The 20,767-nt window shown below is 44.7% G+C and overlaps 13 non-coding genes across 13 annotated transcripts; all 13 read right to left on the reverse strand.

The window, feature by feature from the left end:
* Positions 1-769: 769 nt before the first annotated feature.
* trnav-cac (transfer RNA valine (anticodon CAC)) lies at positions 770-842 on the reverse strand. The gene has a single exon. It is a non-coding gene; the product is annotated as a tRNA-Val (tRNA).
* Positions 843-1,793: 951 nt separating this feature from the next.
* On the reverse strand, positions 1,794-1,866 carry trnav-cac (transfer RNA valine (anticodon CAC)). The gene has a single exon. It is a non-coding gene; the product is annotated as a tRNA-Val (tRNA).
* A 644-nt stretch (positions 1,867-2,510) lies between these two features.
* On the reverse strand, positions 2,511-2,583 carry trnav-cac (transfer RNA valine (anticodon CAC)). Its single transcript has one exon. It is a non-coding gene; the product is annotated as a tRNA-Val (tRNA).
* Positions 2,584-3,512: 929 nt separating this feature from the next.
* trnav-cac (transfer RNA valine (anticodon CAC)) lies at positions 3,513-3,585 on the reverse strand. The gene has a single exon. It is a non-coding gene; the product is annotated as a tRNA-Val (tRNA).
* Positions 3,586-3,781: 196 nt separating this feature from the next.
* Positions 3,782-3,854, reverse strand: trnav-cac (transfer RNA valine (anticodon CAC)). The gene has a single exon. It is a non-coding gene; the product is annotated as a tRNA-Val (tRNA).
* Positions 3,855-4,497: 643 nt separating this feature from the next.
* Positions 4,498-4,570, reverse strand: trnav-cac (transfer RNA valine (anticodon CAC)). The gene has a single exon. It is a non-coding gene; the product is annotated as a tRNA-Val (tRNA).
* Positions 4,571-13,242: 8,672 nt separating this feature from the next.
* On the reverse strand, positions 13,243-13,315 carry trnav-cac (transfer RNA valine (anticodon CAC)). The gene has a single exon. It is a non-coding gene; the product is annotated as a tRNA-Val (tRNA).
* A 1,894-nt stretch (positions 13,316-15,209) lies between these two features.
* trnav-cac (transfer RNA valine (anticodon CAC)) lies at positions 15,210-15,282 on the reverse strand. Its single transcript has one exon. It is a non-coding gene; the product is annotated as a tRNA-Val (tRNA).
* A 2,694-nt stretch (positions 15,283-17,976) lies between these two features.
* trnav-cac (transfer RNA valine (anticodon CAC)) lies at positions 17,977-18,049 on the reverse strand. The gene has a single exon. It is a non-coding gene; the product is annotated as a tRNA-Val (tRNA).
* A 257-nt stretch (positions 18,050-18,306) lies between these two features.
* On the reverse strand, positions 18,307-18,379 carry trnav-cac (transfer RNA valine (anticodon CAC)). Its single transcript has one exon. It is a non-coding gene; the product is annotated as a tRNA-Val (tRNA).
* A 257-nt stretch (positions 18,380-18,636) lies between these two features.
* trnav-cac (transfer RNA valine (anticodon CAC)) lies at positions 18,637-18,709 on the reverse strand. Its single transcript has one exon. It is a non-coding gene; the product is annotated as a tRNA-Val (tRNA).
* Positions 18,710-19,353: 644 nt separating this feature from the next.
* On the reverse strand, positions 19,354-19,426 carry trnav-cac (transfer RNA valine (anticodon CAC)). Its single transcript has one exon. It is a non-coding gene; the product is annotated as a tRNA-Val (tRNA).
* Positions 19,427-20,685: 1,259 nt separating this feature from the next.
* On the reverse strand, positions 20,686-20,758 carry trnav-cac (transfer RNA valine (anticodon CAC)). Its single transcript has one exon. It is a non-coding gene; the product is annotated as a tRNA-Val (tRNA).
* Between the last annotated feature and the right edge of the window lie 9 nt (positions 20,759-20,767).

The raw sequence follows: 20,767 nt of genomic DNA on the forward strand, positions 1-20,767 counted from the left end.
CGACGGGGAGGTGTTTTTTGTGAAAACAATCTTTTGGATGCTTGGGGACATTTCCCTGACGGGGAGGTGGTGTTTGTGAAAACAATCTTTTGGCTGCTCAGTTGTCATTGCAAACCCAAAGAAATTGGTCATGTTTCTACCCGTGTGTTAAGCGAACGTGATAACCACTACACTATGGAAACAGACGCTTAACTTCAACTTGTTAGCACTGCTGGAAATCAGCCTAGCTGGCTGGTTTTTCCAGTTTTCGAGGACAGGTTCCACTTTACACCCGACCAGGAGGGAGTTGTATATCCCTGCTATCCTCGTTAGTATAGTGGATAGTATCTCCCCCTGTCACGGAAAAGACCGGCGTTCGATTCCCTGACGCGGATGTTGTGTTTGTGAAAACAATCTTTTGGATGCTCAGTTTTCATTGCAAAATTAAAGAAAATTCCAATGTTTCCACCCGGTCTCGAGACGGGGACCATTCGCGTGTGAGGCGAACATGATAACCACTACACTATGGAAACAGACTCTGAACTTCAACTTGTTAGCACTGCCGGAAATCAAACTAGCTGGCTGGCTTTTCCAATTTTCGAGGACAGGTTCCCCTCTACACCCGACCAGGAGGTAGCTGTATAGGCCTTCTGTCCTCGTTAGTGTAGTGGATAGTATCTCCCACTATCACGGAAAAGACCAGGGTTCGATTCCCCGACGCGGAGGTGGTGTTTGTGAAAACAACCTTTTGGCTGCTCAGTTGTCATTGCAAAATTAAAGAAAATTGCCATGTTTCCACCCGGTCTCGAGCCGGGGACCTTTCGCGTGTGAGGCGAACGTGATAACCACTACACTATGGAAACAGACGCTTAATTTCAACTTGTTAGCACTGCTGGAAATCAGCCGAGCTGGCTGGCTTTTCCATTTTTCGAGGACAGGTTCCCCTCTACACCCGACCAGGAGGGAGTTGTATAGCCCTTCTATCCTCGTTAGTATAGTGGATAGTATCTCCCCCTGTCACGGGGAAGACCGGGGTTCAATTCCCCGACGGGGAGGTGGTTTTTGTGAAAACAATCTTTTGGATGCTTGGGGACGATTCCCCGACGCGGAGGTGGTGTTTGTGAAAACAATCTTTTGGATGCTCAGTTTTCATTGCAAAATTAAAGAAAATTCCAATGTTTCCACCCGGTCTCGAGACGGGGACCATTCGCGTGTGAGGCGAACATGATAACCACTACACTATGGAAAAAGACTCTGAGCTTCAACTTGTTAGCACTGCCGGAAATCAAACTAGCTTGCTGGCTTTTCCAGTTTTCGAGGAGAGGTTCCCCTCTACACACGACCAGGAGGTAGTTGTATTGGCCTTCTGTCCTCGTTAGTGTAGTGGATAGTATCTCCCCCTGTCACGGGGAAGACCGGGGTTCGATTCCCCGACGGGGAGGTGGTGTTTGTGAAAACAATCTTTTGGCTGCTCAGTTGTCATTGCAAACTCAAAGAAAATGGTCATGTTTCTACCCGCGTATTAGGCAAACGTTATAACCACTACACTATGGAAACAGACTCTGAACTTCAACTTGTTAGCACTGCCGGAAATCAAACTAGCTGGCTTGCTTTTCCAATTTTCGAGGACAGGTTCCCCTCTACACCCAACCAGGAGGTAGTTGTATAGGCCTTCTGTCCTCGTTAGTGTAGTGGATAGTATCTCCCACTATCACGGAAAAGACCAGGGTTCGATTCCCCGACGCGGAGATGGTGTTTGTGAAAACAACCTTTTGGCTGCTCAGTTGTCATTGCAAAATTAAAGAAAATTGCCATGTTTCCACCCGGTCTCGAGCCGGGGACCTTTCGCGTGTGAGGCGAACGTGATAACCACTACACTATGGAAACAGACACTTAATTTCAATTTGTTAGCACTGCTGGAAATCAGCCGAGCTGGCTGGCTTTTCCATTTTTCGAGGACAGGTTCCCTTCTACACCCGACCAGGAGAGAGTTGTATAGCCCTTCTATCCTCGTTAGTATAGTGGATAGTATCTCCCCCTGTCACGGGGAAGACCGGGGTTCAATTCCCCGACGGGGAGGTGGTTTTTGTGAAAACAATCTTTTGGATGCTTGGGGACGATTCCCCGACGCGGAGGTGGTGTTTGTGAAAACAATCTTTTGGATGCTCAGTTTTCATTGCAAAATTAAAGAAAATTCCAATGTTTCCACCCGGTCTCGAGACGGGGACCATTCGCGTGTGAGGCAAACATGATAACCACTACACTATGGAAACAGACTCTGAATTTCAACTAGGTTAGCACTGCCGGAAATCAAACTAGCTGGCTGGCTTTTCCAGTTTTCGAGGACAGGTTCCCCTCTACACCCGACCAGGAGGTAGTTGTATAGGCCTTCTGTCCTCGTTAGTGTAGTGGATAGTATCTCCCACTGTCACGGAAAAGACTAGGGTTCGATTCCCCGACGCGGAGGTGGTGTTTGTAAAAACAACCTTTTGGCTGCTCAGTTGTCATTGCAAAATTAAAGAAAATTGCCATGTTTCCACCCGGTCTCGAGCCGGGGACCTTTCGCGTGTGAGGCGAACGTGATAACCACTACACTATGGAAACAGACGCTTAATTTCAACTTGTTAGCACTGCTGGAAATCAGCCGAGCTGGCTGGCTTTTCCATTTTTCGAGGACAGGTTCCCCTCTACACCCGACCAGGAGGGAGTAGTATAGCCCTTCTATCCTCGTTAGTATAGTGGATAGTATCTCCCCCTGTCACGGGGAAGACCGGGGTTCAATTCCCCGACGGGGAGGTGGTGTTTGTGAAAACTATCTTTTGGCTGCTCAGTTGTCATTGCAAACTCAAAGAAAATGGTCATGTTTCTACCCGCGTATTAGGCAAACGTTATAACCACTACACTATGGAAACAGACTCTGAACTTCAACTTGTTAGCACTGCCGGAAATCAAACTAGCTGGCTGGCTTTTCCAGTTTTCGAGGACAGGTTCCCCTTTACACCCGACCAGGAGGGAGTTGTATAGCCCTTCTATCCTCGTTAGTATAGTGGATAGTATCTCCCCCTGTCACGGGGAACACCGGGGTTGGATTCCCCGACGGGGAGGTGTTTTTTGTGAAAACAATCTTTTGGATGCTTGGGGACATTTCCCTGACGGGGAGGTGGTGTTTGTGAAAACAATCTTTTGGCTGCTCAGTTGTCATTGCAAACCCAAAGAAATTGGTCATGTTTCTACCCGTGTGTTAGGCGAACGTGATAACCACTACACTATGGAAACAGACGCTTAACTTCAACTTGTTAGCACTGCTGGAAATCAGCCTAGCTGGCTGGTTTTTCCAGTTTTCGAGGACAGGTTACACTTTACACCCGACCAGGAGGGAGTTGTATATCCCTGCTATCCTCGTTAGTATAGTGGATAGTATCTCCCCCTGTCACGGAAAAGACCGGCGTTCGATTCCCTGACGCGGATGTTGTGTTTGTGAAAACAATCTTTTGGATGCTCAGTTTTCATTGCAAAATTAAAGAAAATTTCCATGTTTCCACCCGGTCTCGAGCCGGGGACCTTTCGCGTGTGAGGCGAACATGATAACCACTACACTATGGAAACAGACTCTGAACTTCAACTTGTTAGCACTGCCGGAAATCAAACTAGCTGGCTGGCTTTTCCAGTTTTCGAGGACAGGTGTTTTTTGTGAAAACAATCTTTTGGATGCTTGGGGACGATTCCCCGACGGGGAGGTAGTGTTTGTGAAAACAATCTTTTGGCTGCTCAGTTGTCATTGCAAAATTAAAGAAAATTGCCATGTTTCCACCCGGTCTCGAGCCGGGGACCTTTCGCGTGTGAGGCGAACGTGATAACCACTGCACTATGGAAACAGACGCTTAATTTCAACTTGTTAGCACTGCTGGAAATCAGCCGAGCTGGCTGGCTTTTCCATTTTTCGAGGACAGGTTCCCCTTTACACCCGACCAGGAGGGAGTTGTATATCCCTTCTATCCTTGTTAGTATAGTGGATAGTATCTCCCCCTGTCACGGGGAAGACCGGGGTTCAATTACCCGACGGGGAGGTGGTTTTTGTGAAAACAATCTTTTGGATGCTTGGGGACGATTCCCCGACGCGTAGGTGGTGTTTGTGAAAACAATCTTTTGGATGCTCAGTTTTCATTGCAAAATTAAAGAAAATTCCAATGTTTCCACCCAGTCTCGAGACGGGGACCATTCGCGTGTGAGGCGAACATGATAACCACTACACTATGGAAACAGACTCTGAACTTCAACTTGTTAGCACTGCCGGAAATCAAACTAGCTGGCTTGCTTTTCCAATTTTCGAGGACAGGTTCCCCTCTACACCCGACCAGGAGGTAGTTGTATAGGCCTTCTGTCCTCGTTAGTGTAGTGGATAGTATCTCCCACTATCACGGAAAAGACCAGGGTTCGATTCCCCGACGCGGAGGTGGTGTTTGTGAAAACAACCTTTTGGCTGCTCAGTTGTCATTGCAAAATTAAAGAAAATTGCCATGTTTCCACCCGGTCTCGAGCCGGGGACCTTTCGCGTGTGAGGCGAACGTGATAACCACTACACTATGGAAACAGACGCTTAATTTCAATTTGTTAGCACTGCTGGAAATCAGCCGAGCTGGCTGGCTTTTCCATTTTTCGAGGACAGGTTCCCCTCTACACCCGACCAGGAGGGAGTTGTATAACCCTTCTATCCTCGTTAGTATAGTGGATAGTATCTCCCCCTGTCACGGGGAAGACCGGGGTTCAATTCCCCGACGGGGAGGTGGTTTTTGTGAAAACAATCTTTTGGATGCTTGGGGACGATTCCCCGACGCGGAGGTGGTGTTTGTGAAAACAATCTTTTGGATGCTCAGTTTTCATTGCAAAATTAAAGAAAATTCCAATGTTTCCACCCGGTCTCGAGACGGGGACCATTCGCGTGTGAGGCAAACATGATAACCACTACACTATGGAAACAGACTCTGAATTTCAACTAGGTTAGCACTGCCGGAAATCAAACTAGCTGGCTGGCTTTTCCAGTTTTCGAGGACAGGTTCCCCTCTACACCCGACCAGGAGGTAGTTGTATAGGCCTTCTGTCCTCGTTAGTGTAGTGGATAGTATCTCCCACTGTCACGGGGAACACCGGGGTTGGATTCCCCGACGGGGAGGTTGTGTTTGTGAAAACAACCTTTTGGCTGCTCAGTTGTCATTGCACAATTAAAGAAAATTGCCATGTTTCCACCCGGTCTCGAGCCGGGGACCTTTCGCGTGTGAGGCGAACGTGATAACCACTGTACTATGGAAACAGACGCTTAATTTCAACTTGTTACCACTGCTGGAAATCAGCCGAGCTGGCTGGCTTTTCCATTTTTCGAGGACAGGTTCCCCTTTACACCCGACCAGGAGGGAGTTGTATATCCCTTCTATCCTTGTTAGTATAGTGGATAGTATCCCCCCCTGTCACGGGGAAGACCGGGGTTCAATTACCCGACGGGGAGGTTGTTTTTGTGAAAACAATCTTTTGGATGCTTGGGGACGATTCCCCGACGCGGAGGTGGTGTTTGTGAAAACAATCTTTTGGATGCTCAGTTTTCATTGCAAAATTAAAGAAAATTCCAATGTTTCCACCCGGTCTCGAGACGGGGACCATTCGCGTGTGAGGCGAACATGATAACCACTACACTATGGAAACAGACTCTGAACTTCAACTTGTTAGCACTGCCGGAAATCAAACTAGCTGGCTGGCTTTTCCAATTTTCGAGGACAGGTTCCCCTCTACACCCGACCAGGAGGTAGCTGTATAGGCCTTCTGTCCTCGTTAGTGTAGTGGATAGTATCTCCCCCTGTCACGGAAAAGACCAGGGTTCGATTCCCCGACGCGGAGGTGGTGTTTGTGAAAACAACCTTTTGGCTGCTCAGTTGTCATTGCAAACTCAAAGAAAATGGTCATGTTTCTACCCGCGTATTAGGCAAACGTTATAACCACTACACTATGGAAACAGACTCTGAACTTCAACTTGTTAGCACTGCCGGAAATCAAACTAGCTGGCTGGCTTTTCCAGTTTTCGAGGAGAGGTTCCCCTCTACACACGACCAGGAGGTAGTTGTATTGGCCTTCTGTCCTCGTTAGTCTAGTGGATAGTATCTCCCCCTGTCACGGGGAAGACCGGGGTTCGATTCCCCGACGGGGAGGTGGTGTTTGTGAAAACAATCTTTTGGCTGCTCAGTTGTCATTGCAAACTCAAAGAAAATGGTCATGTTTCTACCCGCGTATTAGGCAAACGTTATAACCACTACACTATGGAAACAGACTCTGAACTTCAACTTGTTAGCACTGCCGGAAATCAAACTAGCTGGCTGGCTTTTCCAGTTTTCGAGGACAGGTTCCCCTTTACACCCGACCAGGAGGGAGTTGTATAGCCCTTCTATCCTCGTTAGTATAGTGGATAGTATCTCCCCCTGTCACGGGGAACACCGGGGTTGGATTTGTTAGAGTAGACAATATTAAGTATTGTACTCTTTGCGTGTTCAATTAACTGAATGGTGAGATTCTGTTGAAGAAGTTCCTTTGCAAAGGTTTTAATTACCAGAAGCTTATGATTCACATAAGACAAGTCACCCAAGCAGTGCTCTGTTCAAATGTGATCCTTTCTCTTGGCCCACATCGTTATTTATTCACAAAGAGGGTTCATAAAAAGGTCAGCCCACAACACACCTGGTTACAACTGAATGAATACAAGAAAATCCCTCTCTCCTCCCTTCTGCAAGTTCAGCAAGTTCCCATAGCTATAAATCAGATTAGAGAAAAACAATCACACATCGGCCCGTCTCCTTCGGAAGAGACAGATACCAGACCCATACACTCCCTTATTTTCTCAGGAGTGTGAGACACATAAAAATGCTATTCATTTAGCCATACTGAGTTAACTAAATCTAAAACGGCTAAAATATAATTTAAAACTGAAAAACAATGTTAATAACTCATCATTCCCTCATTTGAGCTCTTGAGAGCTCAACACATTAAAACATTTTTTTTCAATGGTTGTGTGATAAAAATAATTATCCTTAAAACATCCCTTTAGCAGAAGAGGAGGTAGTTTAGCAATCATATGACATTAAAAAACAATTTGATACATTTAAAAGATTTTTAGTGAAATAAGCATAGCATATGTGAGGCTTAACATAAAATGTTGTTCATTAAAAAGTGTCGCAATATATCGGCAGACGAATATGTGTTCTTTGAAGCCATCTTGTGATGAAGTTCTTTGAAGGTCTTTTTTTTTTTTTTTTTTTTTTTTAATGAAAAGAGTGTCGCAATAGTTCGTCTCTTCTTTAAGAATTTGGGGTAGACTACCCAAATTCTTCGATTTGTCACGGGATTATTCTGCCCGAAAAATTTGACTCTTCTTGGAATGATTGCCCAAGAAAAGGCACTTGACTTGATCCGTTGACTGATGTCCTCAAACGGTGACGAATGATGTCGAAACGGCCGCTCCAAAACGATCACTGGGTCAGCTGACGTGGCTCCAGGTCGGAGGTGATAAGATTGATGATCATCAGTTGATGAGATAGCCGAGCCTGGCACGTCTCCGGAAGACTTGTAGACCAGATGTGGAATTTTCACCAACCCCCTGGGGCCGTTCTCCTGAGTGCAGAAACTTTTCATTTTTAGTTTCTCATAAACTCACATAAATTTTATTTGGAGGAAAAAACCCTGATAGTTTTTGTTAGTTGGGATTAATAAATGTTATTTGATTAAGATCCGTAGGTCCTGTGCTGTTGGAACAGGAAAAGATCTATTTTTGTGACATTAAAATAGAGCCCAGCCCTTGATTGAGTTAAATGACATTCGCTCATTCATTAATATAAGACAGAGCTTATAAATATTTATCTTTCAAATAGGTTTTGTTCAATAATAGGTAATTTTTTACCATGACTAAATTTGTTCTAAATTTGCATAACTGTGCCTTTCATATCTCTTATTCTCTTCCCAGAATCCCATGACCGGCCGAATCCTGGCATGCTGGGAAAAACTCACATATATTCATATTATCTATACTCTTTTGCAAACACTGGGCTCCAAACATTACATTTTTCAAATGTGATTCCAAAATAAAATATATAATATAATGTAATTACCTTCATTCGGCAAATATGCATTATTGTCCTTGCTTGCTTCAGACTTACTTTGCGATCGATTTCCTCTGGTAGATTTCTTCATATTCAAACTGTGGATTATCACTTTCAAACTCATCCTGTCAATTGGGGTGTAGGCCGATACCCCACAACCTTTTTAATTTCGTTTTTAAGTTTGATTTTAATTTTCTAACTCGTCTACATTGGTTAAATTCTTAAACATAAACTCCCTCATTTGACAAAGATCCACTGATTTTTTCAAACACGTCAAGATAAAGGGAGGACAAAATAGAGACCTCATAACTCAAAAAACGTCATAAATAACTCAACCCTCTAAATCAGGCTATGAGATAAACAAAAGAGCTACAAAACACTATAAAACTAAACATAAGCAGATACAACTTAAGACACTAATATATGATGACTTTGGGACCATAAAAAATAGAGGTAACCATATTACTCTAATTCTCCTAGAGTCCCGAAAATTATTTAAATTGCCAATCAACCTCACCTCTTTTATAGATTAGTGGGGCTGAGGATAAAATCACACAAAATTCACAAATATCTACCATTTCCTAGATTTAATCAAACTAAAAATCATCTTCAAACTGCTAATCTTTCACATATTAGCGGGGCTCATAAAAAACACAGCACACAAAATATTTCTGGGATTTATAAATCACAGTGCTGTTAAAAAAAAAAAATCAAACTTAGCCATCAAACTCTTAGTTAGTCTTTTACTTGTTACTACTCATTTTATTCTATTATTTATTTTATACTATAGCTGCAGCTGGACGAAGTCCAAAAAAGTTCCTCACGGGGAAAATAAAAATATATCATATCATAACATATTAATAAAATTCCCATTGTACCAATTCAGAAACTGATTCTCCCAAAAATATAGGCAAAAATTTAGTAGGCTATAGATTGAAATAAATTTTCTCAATCCCTCATTTCAAATTTACATATGTCGTTTTCAATTTCCTGAAATATCTTGCTATAGATCACAGCTCCCCACTCAACACATTAAAAATGCCTTGCATATCACTATGTAGCATTTTACTGAATGGATCACATCTCATTCCGACCACCAACTTTCTCAGTCCAGACCCCCAGCAAAAGGCAGGACGGCAGCTGTTGTCAATGTTCAGTCCTGGCCAGCATGGCGGCTGCTGTGGCAGCAATGTTCAGAGCAGGCATTTAGATTTCCTCTGGATGCAAAACAGCCATAGGGGAGAAGTCACTATAATGAGGCATATACACAGTCACTGGGCATTGAGGAATTTGAACATCATGTTTTTCTTAGGCACAGGACGAGAAGACTGTTGCTCTGCGGCTTTTGACCTTTGATCTCTGCCACATCCATTCAGACGCAGTCTGCAATGTGGATCCGATGACACACAGTCTTTCTGAGAGCTCACCTGATCAAAAAAATGCACACTCGTTGATACAATGCACTAAAAATGCCAGACTGAGGATATGGGATCATAGCAAGACAGTTCACTCCCTGCTTTCTCAAAAATGTTTCGTAAAAAACACAGCCTCTTTATTCATTTCTTTTTTCTTTTTTCTTTTTTCAATACCCCTTCAAATAGCTACTAGCCATACAACGTATCAGCAGCTGGGGCGCATCAGTGAAGGCCATCAAACCCTCATCTGCCTTGGAACTCAAACATCAGTTTCTGAAATGACACACTCAGAAAAAAAAACAAATATTAAAAATCATTATCAACATGTCAATTCCAAAAACATTCATAACTCCTTATTCAACTATCTTACTTCCAGCCACAGCTATAAAGATGTAGGCATAATTATATCAACTCTCAAACAAAATGCCATTATTTTATCATTACTCTTTATTCATTTGTCCCGAAAAGGGAAAGTTAACAAATTAACCATCGTCATCAATCATTAAAGTGTAAAGATTTATTAGCTCAGTCACTAAAAAAAAATAAAAAATAAAAATAAAACACTAATTTAATATTCTTTTTTCAAAAACTCAACAATATCTTTCAAATACTATTACTTATTTTATATTGTTTATCATTCCTCTCTTACCATTTTGACAAAGAAAAAGTCCCATTACGAGGACACATTATGCTCACAGCGCACAGCCCAGCCCCCACTTTTTTTTTTCTAACCTAGAAACGGGGGGGGGGGGGGGGAGGAATCTTAACATTATAAATCGCAAAACCTATTTTATCATATTCCCATTAATAAAACAAACGCCACTATCACAACAGTCTCATCTCACACAAAACAACACCAAACTTAGTTAAAATATTGAAGAAAAACAAACAAAATCCCCATATGCACATTTCTCACACACAATAACAATAATAGCCCCCACCTTTTTAGAAGCTAGGTCACACACTCAAATGCATACGCACACACTCTTCAGTCATTATAAAATAATAAACGGTGTTATTCTATCAATTCGTTGTCTACAAATCTTATAGCATTCAAACCGCAGTTTTATACGGTGATTTCAGTAAACGGGTAACTTTGAACAAACCACCCGTAAACTGCTCCACAAATGCTGGAGTCATTTTAGCATCAAATTCAGCCTTTTTTCATTACCAACAAAGAAAATACAAAAGTCTGACATACCATTTTGTCCAGCGAAAGCTTTTTATACAATCGATCCACAGTTCGTTTTTTCATTGTTCATCGACGCTTTTATTTTTCCCTGAACCGGAAGCGCATTCAGGACAAACCATTCTGTATCCGGGTCGAAATCGCCTCCATTTTGTTTGTAGTTTTTGATGTATACATTCGGTTTTAATACAGTGACGTCTCACTTTTAGTATTAATAGTTCAATATGTTAACACATATGGCCACACACAGACAGACATAAGAATTACGTGACCTCTCGTTTATACACAGCGGTTACCCAATCCCGCTGAGCTAAACTGTTCTCCATATTTTGCAAAATTTCTGCAAGGCGCTCATTTTCTTAAGAAATTGTCACGCACTAACGAACTCAACCGTGGAACAAAAGGAATTCAAACGGGAATCCTGACCTCAAAAACTACATATTGTAGAAGCGCCAACAAAATAAAATAAATCACGTAATCTCTCGATTGCAAATACAGTGATACAAAATCCAATCATCGCTGTAATCAACCTGGACCCCTTTCTGTTCAATTTCAAACAGGCGCTTTTTCAAATAAAAGACATATTACGTGTAGAGAACTTTCACACCAAGAGCCATGAACAATTATGTTACTTGTCCTCAAATCCGGCCAAAACTGCTTAAAAAAACAGAAGCGCGTACCATAATCTTCGCGATCCTTAGTAAACAAGAAAGACTTGTTAAGTCATCCGGCAAACCCTTTTATTCAATATATATTATGGTCTAAGGATTCTTCATAGCGTTGACAAAAAACAAAACAAATCAAAAAATTAACCGCTATTTCTTCCTGTACAAAAAAAGCTTCATCACTTCGAGTCTGCATCACGTCACCTTCAAATGCACCACTCCACGACGTGTTTAGTTCAATATCGTCGGAATTATCAACTCTCTAACGACATCAAACTATATAACCTGTTCACACAGATCTCATTTAAAATTTAGACAATTTGGAAGACGAAAAAACCAGCTGCAGCGGACCAGACAGACACAACCTCTTCTACGTGGATAACAGTCTCCACTTACCGTACTTTATTTATTTAGGCCTAGAAGTTCCGCCCGTCCTTGAACGCCGCAGCTTGTTCCACGTCAGAATAACACCATCCGTTTGGTTCAACGGAGGAGACCATTCGTTATAATTCAGCGTCGGCGGTCACCATTTGTTAGAGTAGACAATATTAAGTATTGTACTCTTTGCGTGTTCAATTAACTGAATGGTGAGATTCTGTTGAAGAAGTTCCTTTGCAAAGGTTTTAATTACCAGAAGCTTCTGATTCACATAAGACAAGTCACCCAAGCAGTGCTCTGTTCAAATGTGATCCTTTCTCTTGGCCCACATCGTTATTTATTCACAAAGAGGGTTCATAAAAAGGTCAGCCCACAACACACCTGGTTACAACTGAATGAATACAAGAAAATCCCTCTCTCCTCCCTTCTGCAAGTTCAGCAAGTTCCCATAGCTATAAATCAGATTAGAGAAAAACAATCACACATCGGCCCGTCTCCTTCGGAAGAGACAGATACCAGACCCATACACTCCCTTATTTTCTCAGGAGTGTGAGACACATAAAAATGCTATTCATTTAGCCATACTGAGTTAACTAAATCTAAAACGGCTAAAATATAATTTAAAACTGAAAAACAATGTTAATAACTCATCAGATTCCCCGACGGGGAGGTGTTTTTTGTGAAAACAATCTTTTGGATGCTTGGGGACGATTCCCCGACGGGGAGGTGGTGTTTGTGAAAACAATCTTTTGGCTAATCAGTTGTCATTGCAAACCCAAAGAAATTGGTCATGTTTCTACCCGTGTGTTAGGCGAACGTGATAACCACTACACTATGGAAACAGACGCTTAACTTCAACTTGTTAGCACTGCTGGAAATCAGCCGAGCTGGCTGGCTTTTCCATTTTTCGAGGACAGGTTCCCCTTTACACCCGACCAGGAGGAAGTTGTATAGCCCTTCTATCCTCGTTAGTATAGTGGATAGTATCTCCCCCTGTCACGGGGAAGATCGGGGTTCGATTCCCCGACGGGGAGGTGGTTTTTGTGAAAACAATCTTTTGGATGCTTGGGGATGATTCCCCGACGCGGAGGTGGTGTTTGTGAAAACAATCTTTTGGATGCTCAGTTTTCATTGCAAAATTAAAGAAAATTCCCATGTTTCCACCGGTCTCGAGCCGGGGACCTTTCGCTTGTGAGGCAAACATGATAACCACTACACTATGGAAACAGACTCTGAACTTCAACTTGTTAGCACTGCCGGAAATCAAACTAGCTGGCTGGCTTTTCCAGTTTTCAAGGACAGGTTCCCCTCTACACCCGACCAGGAGGTAGTTGTATTGGTCTTCTGTCCTTGTTAGTGTAGTGGATAGTATCTCACCCTGTCACGGGGAAGACCGGGGTTAGATTCCCCGACGGGGAGGTTGTGTTTGTGAAAACAACCTTTTGGCTGCTCAGTTGTCATTGCACAATTAAAGAAAATTGCCATGTTTCCACCCGGTCTCGAGCCGGGGACCTTTCGCGTGTGAGGCGAACGTGATAACCACTGCACTATGGAAACAGACGCTTAATTTCAACTTGTTACCAATGCTGGAAATCAGCCGAGCGGGCTGGCTTTTCCATTTTTCGAGGACAGGTTCCCCTTTACACCCGACCAGGAGGAAGTTGTATAGCCCTTCTATCCTCGTTAGTATAGTGGATAGTATCTCCCCCTGTCACGGGGAAGACCGGGGTTCGATTCCCCGACGGGGAGGTGGTTTTTGTGAAAACAATCTTTTGGATGCTCAGTTTTCATTGCAAAATTAAAGAAAATTCCCATGTTTCCACCGGTCTCGAGCCTTGGACCTTCCGCGTGTGAGGCGAACATGATAACCACTACACTATGGAAACAGACTCTGAACTTCAACTTGTTAGCACTGCCGGAAATCAAACTAGCTGGCTGGCTTTTCCAGTTTTCGAGGACAGGTTCCCCTCTACACCCGACCAGGAAGTAGTTGTATAGGCCTTCTGTCCTCGTTAGTGTAGTGGATAGTATCTCCCCCTGTCACGGGGAACACCGGGGTTTGATTCCCCGACGCGGAGGTGGTGTTTGAGAAAACAATTTTTTGGATGCTCAGTTTTCATTGCAAAATTAAAGAAAATTGCTATGTTTCCACCCTGGGACCTTTCGCGTGTCAGGCGAACGTGATAACTACTACACTATGGAAACAGACTCTGAACTTCAACTTGTTAGCACTGTTGGAAATCAGCCTCGCTGGTTGTTTTTTTCAGTTTTCGAGGACAGGTTCCACTTTACACCCGACCAGGAGGGAGTTGTATAGCCCTGCTATCCTCGTTAGTATAGTGGCTAGTATCTCCCCCTGTCACGGAAAAGACCGGGGTTCGATTCCCTGATGTGGATGTGGTGTTTGTGAAAACAATCTTTTGGATGCTCAGGTTTCATTGCAAAATTAAAGAAAATTGCCATGTTCCCACCCGGTCTCGAGTCAGGGACCTTTCGCGTGTGAGGCGAACGTGATAACCACTACACTATGGAAACATACTCTGAACTTCAACTTGTTAGCAATGCTGGAAATCAGCCTTGCTGGCTGGCTTTTCCAGTTTTCGAGGACAGGTTCCCCTTTACACCCGACCAGGAGGGAGTTGTATAGCCCTTCTATCCTCGTTACTATAGTGGATAGTATCTCCCCCTGTCACGGGGAAGACCGGGGTTCGATTCCCCGACGGTGAGGTGGTGTTTGTGAAAACAATCGTTTGGCTGCTCAGTTGTCATTGCAAAATTAAAGAAAATTACCATGTTTCCACCCGGTCTCGAGCCAGGGACCTATCGCTGGTGAGGCGAACGTGATAACCACTACACTATGGAAACATACTCTGAACTTCAACTTGTTAGCACTGCTGGAAATCAGCCTAGCTGGCTGGCTTTTCCAGTTTTCGAGGACAGGTTCCCCTTTACACCCGACCAGGAGGGAGTTGTATAGCACTTCTATCCTCGTTAGTATAGTGTATAGTATCTCCCCCTGTCACGGGGAAGACCGCGGTTCGATTCCCCGACGGGGAGGTGGTGTTTGTGAAAATAATCTTTTGGCTGCTCAGTTGTCATTGCAAAATTAAAGAAAATTACCATGTTTCCACCCGGTCTCGAGCCGGGGACCTTTCGCGTGTGAGGCGAACGTGATAACCACTACATTATGGAAAAAGAATTTGAACTTCAACTTGTTAGCACTGCTGGAAATCAGCCTCGCTGGCTGGTTTTTCCAGTTTTCGAGGACAGGTTCCACTTTACACCCGACCAGGAGGGAGTTGTATCACCCTGCTATACTCGTTAGTATAGTGGATAGTATCTCCCCCTGTCACGAAAAGACCGGGGTTCGATTCCCTGACGTGGATGTGGTGTTTGTGAAAACAATCTTTTGGATACTCAGGTTTCATTGCAAAATTAAAGAAAATTGCCATGTTTCCACCCGGTCTCGAGCCAGGGACCTTTCGCGTGTGAGGCGAACGTGATAACCACTACACTATGGAAACAGACTCTGAAGTTCAACTTGTTAGCACTGCTGGAAATCAGCCTAGCTGTCTGGCTTTTCCAGTTTTCGAGGACAGGTTCCCCTTTACACCCGACTAGGAGGGATTTGTATAGCCCTTCTATCCTCGTTAGTATAGTGGATAGTATCTCCCCCTGTCACGGGGAAGACCGGGGTTCAATTCCCCGACGGGGAGGTGGTGTTTGTGAAAACAATCTTTTGGCTGCTCAGTTGTCATTTCAAAATTAAAGAAAATTCCCATGTTTCCACCGGTCTCGAACCGGGGACCTTTCACTTGTGAGGTGAACATGATAACCACTACACTATGGAAACAGACTCTGAACTTCAACTTGTTAGCACTGCCGGAAATCAAACCAGCTGGCTGGCTTTTCCAGTTTTCAAGGACAGGTTCCCCCCTCTACACCCGACCAGGAGGTAGTTGTATTGGCCTTCTGTCCTTGTTAGTGTAGTGGATAGTATCTCACCCTGTCACGGGGAAGACCGGGGTTAGATTCCCCGACGGGGAGGTTGTGTTTGTGAAAACAACCTTTTGGCTGCTCAGTTGTCATTGCACAATTAAAGAAAATTGCCATGTTTCCACCCGGTCTCGAGCCGGGGACCTTTCGCGTGTGAGGCGAACGTGATAACCACTGTACTATGGAAACAGACGCTTAATTTCAACTTGTTACCACTGCTGGAAATCAGCCGAGCTGGCTGGCTTTTCCATTTTTCGAGGACAGGTTCCCCTCTACACCCGACCAGGAGGGAGTTGTATAGCCCTTCTATCCTCGTTAGTATAGTGGATAGTATCTCCCCCTGTCACGGGGAAGACCGGGGTTCAATTCCCCGACGGGGAGGTGGTTTTTGTGAAAACAATCTTTTGGATGCTTGGGGACGATTCCCCGACGCGGAGGTGGTGTTTGTGAAAACAATCTTTTGGATGCTCAGTTTTCATTGCAAAATTAAAGAAAATTCCAATGTTTCCACCCGGTCTCGAGACGGGGACCATTCGCGTGTGAGGCAAACACAGTCTGTATGGAAACAGACTCTGAACTTCAACTTGTTAGCACTGCTGGAAATCAGCCTAGCTGGCTTGCTTTTCCAGTTTTCAAGGACAGGTTCCCCTCTACACCCGACCAGGAGGGAGTTGTCTAGCCCTTCTATCCTCGTTAGTATAGTGGATAGTATCTGCCCCTGTCACGGGGAAGACCGGGGTTTGATTCCCCGACGGGGAGGTGGTTTTTGTGAAAACAATCTTTTGGATGCTTCGAGACGATTCCCGGACGGGTAGGTGGTGTTTGTGAAAACAATCTTTTGGCTGCTAAGTTTTCATTGCAAACCCCAAAAAAATGGTCATGTTTCTACCCGCGTGTTAGGCGAACGTGATAACCACTACACTATAGAAACAGACTCTAAACTTCAACTTGTTAGCACTGCTGGAAATCAGCCGAGCTGGCTGGCTTTTCCAGTTTTCTAGCACAGGTTCCCCTTTACACCCGACCAGGAGGGAGTTGTATAGCCCTTCTATCCTCGTTAGTATAGTGGATAGTATCTCCCCCTGTCACGGGGAAGACCGGGGTTCGATTCCCCGACGGGGAGGTGGTTTTTGTGAAAACAATCATTTGGATGCTTGGGGATGATTCCCCGACGCGGAGGTGGTGTTTGTGAAAACAATCTTTTGGATACTCAGTTTTCATTGCAAAATTAAAGAAAATTCCCATGTTTCCACCGGTCTCGAGCCGGGGACCTTTCGCTTGTGAGGCAAACATGATAACCACTACACTATGGAAACAGACTCTGAACTTCAACTTGTTAGCACTGCCGGAAATCAAACTAGCTGGCTGGCTTTTCCAGTTTTCGAGGAGAGGTTCCCCTCTACACACGACCAGGAGGTAGTTGTATTGGCCTTCTGTCCTCGTTAGTGTAGTGGATAGTATCTCCCCCTGTCACGGGGAAGACCGGGGTTTGATTCCCCGACGCGGAGGTGGTGTTTGTGAAAACAATTTTTTGGATGCTCAGTTTTCATTGCAAAATTAAAGAAAATTGCTATGTTTCCACCCTGGGACCTTTCGCGTGTCAGGCGAACGTGATAACTACTACACTATGGAAACAGACTCTGAACTTCAACTTGTTAGCACTGCTGGAAATCAGCCTCGCTGGTTGTTTTTTCCAGTTTTCGAGGACAGGTTCCCCTCTACACCCGACCAGGAGGGAGTTGTATAGCCCTGCTATCCTCGTTAGTATAGTGGCTAGTATCTCCCCCTGTCACGGAAAAGACCGGGGTTCGATTCCCTGATGTGGATGTGGTGTTTGTGAAAACAATCTTTTGGATGCTCAGGTTTCATTGCAAAATTAAAGAAAATTGCCATGTTCCCACCCGGTCTCGAGTCAGGGACCTTTCGCGTGTGAGGCGAACGTGATAACCACTACACTATGGAAACATACTCTGAACTTCAACTTGTTAGCAATGCTGGAAATCAGCCTAGCTGGCTGGCTTTTCCAGTTTTCGAGGACAGGTTCCCCTTTACACCCGACCAGGAGGGAGTTGTATAGCCCTTCTATCCTCGTTACTATAGTGGATAGTATCTTCCCCTGTCACGGGGAAGACCGGGGTTCGATTCCCCGACGGTGAGGTGGTGTTTGTGAAAACAATCGTTTGGCTGCTCAGTTGTCATTGCAAAATTAAAGAAAATTACCATGTTTCCACCCGGTCTCGAGCCAGGTACCTTTCGCGTGTGAGGCGAACGTGATAACCACTACACTATGGAAACATACTCTGAACTTCAACTTGTTAGCACTGCTGGAAATCAGCCTAGCTGGCTGGCTTTTCCAGTTTTCGAGGACAGGTTCCCCTTTACACCCGACCAGGAGGGAGTTGTATAGCACTTCTATCCTCGTTAGTATAGTGTATAGTATCTCCCCCTGTCACGGGGAAGACCGGGGTTCGATTCCCCGACGGGGAGGTGGTGTTTGTGAAAATAATCTTTTGGCTGCTCAGTTGTCATTGCAAAATTAAAGAAAATTACCATGTTTCCACCCGGTCTCGAGCCGGGGACCTTTCGCGTGTGAGGCGAACGTGATAACCACTACACTATGGAAACAGACTCTGAACTTCAACTTGTTAGCACTGCCGGAAATCAAACTAGCTGGCTTGCTTTTCCAATTTTCGAGGACAGGTTCCCCTCTACACCCGACCAGGAGGTAGTTGTATGGGCCTTCTGTCCTCGTTAGTGTAGTGGATAGTATCTCCCACTATCACGGAAAAGACCAGGGTTCGATTCCCCGACGCGGAGGTGGTGTTTGTGAAAACAACCTTTCGGCTGCTCAGTTGTCATTGCAAAATTAAAGAAAATTGCCATGTTTCCACCCGGTCTCGAGCCGGGGACCTTTCGCGTGTGAGGCGAACGTGATAACCACTACACTATGGAAACAGACGCTTAATTTCAATTTGTTAGCACTGCTGGAAATCAGCCGAGCTGGCTGGCTTTTCCATTTTTCGAGGACAGGTTCCCCTCTACACCCGACCAGGAGAGAGTTGTATAGCCCTTCTATCCTCGTTAGTATAGTGGATAGTATCTCCCCCTGTCACGGGGAAGACCGGGGTTCAATTCCCCGACGGGGAGGTGGTTTTTGTGAAAACAATCTTTTGGATGCTTGGGGACGATTCCCCGACGCGGAGGTAGTGTTTGTGAAAACAATCTTTTGGATGCTCAGTTTTCATTGCAAAATTAAAGAAAATTCCAATGTTTCCACCCGGTCTCGAGACGGGGACCATTCGCGTGTGAGGCAAACATGATAACCACTACACTATGGAAACAGACTCTGAATTTCAACTAGGTTAGCACTGCCGGAAATCAAACTAGCTGGCTGGCTTTTCCAGTTTTCGAGGACAGGTTCCCCTCTACACCCGACCAGGAGGTAGTTGTATAGGCCTTCTGTCCTCGTTAGTGTAGTGGATAGTATCTCCCACTGTCACGGAAAAGACTAGGGTTCGATTCCTCGACGCGGAGGTGGTGTTTGTAAAAACAACCTTTTGGCTGCTCAGTTGTCATTGCAAAATTAAAGAAAATTGCCATGTTTCCACCCGGTCTCGAGCCGGGGACCTTTCGCGTGTGAGGCGAACGTGATAACCACTACACTATGGAAACAGACGCTTAATTTCAACTTGTTAGCACTGCTGGAAATCAGCCGAGCTGGCTGGCTTTTCCATTTTTCGAGGACAGGTTCCCCTCTACACCCGACCAGGAGGGAGTAGTATAGCCCTTCTATCCTCGTTAGTATAGTGGATAGTATCTCCCCCTGTCACGGGGAAGACCGGGGTTCAATTCCCCGACGGGGAGGTGGTGTTTGTGAAAACTATCTTTTGGCTGCTCAGTTGTCATTGCAAACTCAAAGAAAATGGTCATGTTTCTACCCGCGTATTAGGCAAACGTTATAACCACTACACTATGGAAACAGACTCTGAACTTCAACTTGTTAGCACTGCCGGAAATCAAACTAGCTGGCTGGCTTTTCCAGTTTTCGAGGACAGGTTCCCCTTTACACCCGACCAGGAGGGAGTTGTATAGCCCTTCTATCCTCGTTAGTATAGTGGATAGTATCTCCCCCTGTCACGGGGAACACCGGGGTTGGATTCCCCGACGGGGAGGTGTTTTTTGTGAAAACAATCTTTTGGATGCTTGGGGACATTTCCCTGACGGGGAGGTGGTGTTTGTGAAAACAATCTTTTGGCTGCTCAGTTGTCATTGCAAACCCAAAGAAATTGGTCATGCTTCTACCCGTGTGTTAAGCGAACGTGATAACCACTACACTATGGAAACAGACGCTTAACTTCAACTTGTTAGCACTGCTGGAAATCAGCCTAGCTGGCTGGTTTTTCCAGTTTTCGAGGACAGGTTCCACTTTACACCCGACCAGGAGGGAGTTGTATATCCCTGCTATCCTCGTTAGTATAGTGGATAGTATCTCCCCCTGTCACGGAAAAGACCGGCGTTCGATTCCCTGACGCGGATGTTGTGTTTGTGAAAACAATCTTTTGGATGCTCAGTTTTCATTGCAAAATTAAAGAAAATTCCAATGTTTCCACCCGGTCTCGAGACGGGGACCATTCGCGTGTGAGGCAAACATGATAACCACTACACTATGGAAACAGACTCTGAACTTCAACTTGTTAGCACTGCCGGAAATCAAACTAGCTGGCTGGCTTTTCCAATTTTCGAGGACAGGTTCCCCTCTACACCCGACCAGGAGGTAGCTGTATAGGCCTTCTGTCCTCGTTAGTGTAGTGGATAGTATCTCCCACTATCACGGAAAAGACCAGGGTTCGATTCCCCGACGCGGAGGTGGTGTTTGTGAAAACAACCTTTTGGCTGCTCAGTTGTCATTGCAAAATTAAAGAAAATTGCCATGTTTCCACCCGGTCTCGAGCCGGGGACCTTTCGCGTGTGAGGCGAACGTGATAACCACTACACTATGGAAACAGACGCTTA

Source organism: Leptonotus elevatus, chromosome 3 (assembly GCF_054856555.1).
Source record: "Leptonotus elevatus isolate MCC_2025b chromosome 3, RoL_Lele_1.0, whole genome shotgun sequence".
Lineage (NCBI taxonomy): Eukaryota > Metazoa > Chordata > Actinopteri > Syngnathiformes > Syngnathidae > Leptonotus > Leptonotus elevatus.